The following is a 3322-nucleotide window of genomic DNA, read 5'->3' on the forward strand; positions in this document are numbered from 1 at the left end:
AAAGCCATCACTTTTATTTTGACAGTAAGAGTTGCCAGCAGAACGATGTCATATAAGAACATCCCACAGGTGTGCAGGCTAATTGGGTACAGGTGGGTGCCATGATTGGGTATAAAAGCAGCTTCCATGAAATGCTAAGTAATTCACAAGAAAGGATGGGGCGAGGATCACCAATTTGTGAGCAAATCGTCGAAATGTTTTACAAAAACGAGCTATTGCAAGGAATTTAGGGATTTTACCATCTACGGTCTGTAAAATCATCAAAAGGTTCAGAGAATCTGGAAAAATCACTGCACGTAAGCGATGATATTATGGACCGTTGATCCCTCAGGCGTCGAAAACCGACATCAGTGTGTAAAGGATATCACCACATGGGCTCAGGAACACTTCATAAAACCACTGTCAGTAACTACAGTTGGTCGCTGCATCTGTAAGTGCAAGTTAAAACTCTGCTATGCAAAGCAAAACCCATTTATCAACAACACCCAGAAACGCCGCCGGCTTGGCTGGGCCCGAGCTCATCTAAGATGGACTGATGCAAAGTTGAAAAGTGTTCTGTGGTCTGACGAGTCCACATTTCAAATTATATTCGGAAACTGTGGACGTGGTGTCCTCCGGAACAAAGAGGAAAATAACCATCCTGATTGTTATAGGCGCGGAGTTCAAAAGCCAGCATCTGTGATGGTATGGGGGTGCATTAGTGCCCAAGGCATGGGTAACTTACACATCTGTGAAGGCACCATTAATGCTGAATGGTCCATACAAGTTTTGGAGCAACATATGTTGTCATCCAAGCAACGTTATCATGGACGCCCCTGCTTATTTCAACAAGACAATGCCAAGCCAGCGTGGTTTCGTAGTAAATGGGTGCGGGTACTTTTCTGACCCGCCCGCAGTCCAGACCTGTGTCCCATCGAAAATGTGCGGCAAATTATGAAGCGTAAAATACGACAGCGGAGACCCCGGACTGTTGAACGACTGAAGCTCTACATAAAACAAGAATGGGAAAGAATTCCACTTTTAAAGCTTCAACAATTAGTTTCCTCACTTCCCAAACGTTTATTGAGTGCACTGCAAAAACTGAAATCTACGTAACATTAAATATGTCAAATAAGGGTGATATTTGCTTAAATTGTGTCTCTTCTCACCAAGCGGATTTCATGTTAGAGTGTTTTACTTGTTTTAAGTGTTTTGGTCCTAAATGATCTCAGTATGATATTACAGCTTGTTGCTGAGATTTGATGACCTATTTTGAGTAAAACATGCTTGAAAGTAGAATATCAACTGTTGCAAAGCTGTGTCATCAATTGCTTTTTCAAAGTCATAATTTCTTATTTCAAGCATGAAATAAAAAAAATCATGATTTTGACACAATTTTGTCTCGTAATTCAAACAGATGACAACCAAATGGACAGGAATATTTTTCAACATACTGAGAAAAAAGGTCTCCTATTTGTTTTTTCTATCAAGAAAAGCGCACTTGTCATTAGTGAAAATATACTTATTTTAAGGTATTTTGGGGTTCAATGCGGTCGGCTAATTTGACTTGTTTCGGAAAGTCTCGACAAGCCAAATTTTATTGTTCTATTGGCAGATAATTTTGCTTAGTTCAAGTAAAATACCCCTAATTCTTGTATTGTTTTTCCTTGATTTTGAACACTGACTTTTTGCAGTGTGTTGTTAAAAGAAAAGGTGATGTAACACAGTGGTGAACATGCCCTTTCCCAACTACTTTGGCACGTGTTGCAGCCATGAAATTCTAAGTTTATTATTATTTGCAAAAATAAAATAAAGTCTGAGTTTGAACATCAAATATCTTGTCTTTGTAGTGCATTCAATGGAATATGAGTTCAGAAGGTTTGCAAATCATTGTATTCCGTTTATATTTACATCTAACACAATTTCGCAACACATATGTATATACTATCAGCATAATACATTCATCACACAAGTTAATCATCAAAGTTTATACATTGAATTATTTACATTATTTACAATCCCACAAAGTATGGCAATCAAAGTATTGTAAATACTTTGATTGCCATTGTTTATCCTTAGAGATCCTGTGGCCCCCCCAAAGCAATGTATTTGAACAGCCCTGCCTGACTGTAATTCACCTATCAGCTGTCCTTAGATTCCCCTCAAGTGGTTTATGGAAATCCATTTCAGATATTAAACCGAGGGGCCCTAAATAACAACGTTGACACAACAAGCTGAACTAAATGAAACAGTAAAAAAACGGGAAGCACTTAAGGGGAAACGTTGCAGCCGCGACCACACAGCGCTTCAGCCCACTCCAATCACCCTCTGTGTTTATCCCCCGGACACAAACGCATACTTTCTCTCTCTCCGCTGAGATTAAGACTGCTGTGACAGTTCTACCTGAGATATATCTGGGCCATGGTAAACTTGTGCAGGGCACTGTTTATTCCGCTGGCTCCTCGAATCATCACAAAGTGGAGAGGTGACGTATCTTTCCCTTGTTGTTTTGTTAGGACTCGCACTTATAGCTCCGGTCTGTGATGGTGTTTGTTTGAAGAGCTGTGTGATGGTAGACCAGGTTTCAGAATGACGATAAGCACCCAAGACAGGTTTTTCAGGTAAACTTGTTTCCTGGGGCCTTAGTCTGTGGTTTTGTTGAAACACGATCCGTGTGATCTGCATTCTGTCCTGATCTGAATATATCACCTTCTTGTTGATGAGTTGGGAAATTGTGTTAGATGTAAATATAAACTGAACACAATGATTTGCAAATCCTTTTTAAACAATATTCAATTGAATGCACTTCAAAGACAAGATATTTGATGTTCAAACTCATAAACATTATTTTTTTTTATTTGCAAATAATAATTTACTTAGAATTCCATGGCTGCAACATGTGCCAAAGTAGTTGGGAAAGGGCATGTTCACCACTGTGTTACATCACCTTTTCTTTTAACAGCACTCCAAAAAAACGTTTGGGAACTGAGGAAAGTAATTGTTGAAGCTTTGAAAGTGGAACTCTTTCCCATTCTTGTTTTATGTAGAGCAGGGCTAGGGAACCTATGGCTCTAGAGCCAGATGTGGGCCTTTTGATGACTGCATCTGGCTCTCAAATACATCCGAGCTGACATTACTTAACACCCGCCCGTAATCGGTCTTAAAAATAACGTTTAACATATAAAACATTCTTATGCATTTTAATCCATCCATCCGTTTTCAACCGCACCTGTTCAATAAGTCACATCAATGGTAAGAAGTCCATCCATCTATTCTCTACCGATTGTCCCTTTTGGGGTCGCGGGGGTTGCTGGAGCCTATCTCAGCTGCATTTGGGCAGAAG

General features: G+C 39.7%; 1 long non-coding RNA gene across 1 annotated transcript in view; it reads left to right on the top strand.

Annotated features, from left to right (window-relative positions):
* Window positions 1–2286: 2286 nt before the first annotated feature.
* Window positions 2287–3322, top strand: part of LOC133544309 (uncharacterized) — a 92528-nt gene continuing 91492 nt past the window's right edge. Inside the window, exon 1 of the long non-coding RNA XR_009804625.1 lies at window positions 2287–2464. This is a non-coding gene — a long non-coding RNA (uncharacterized LOC133544309). The remainder of the gene's footprint in view (window positions 2465–3322) is intronic.

Source organism: Nerophis ophidion, linkage group LG27 (assembly GCF_033978795.1).
Source record: "Nerophis ophidion isolate RoL-2023_Sa linkage group LG27, RoL_Noph_v1.0, whole genome shotgun sequence".
NCBI classification, from domain to species: Eukaryota; Metazoa; Chordata; class Actinopteri; order Syngnathiformes; family Syngnathidae; genus Nerophis; species Nerophis ophidion.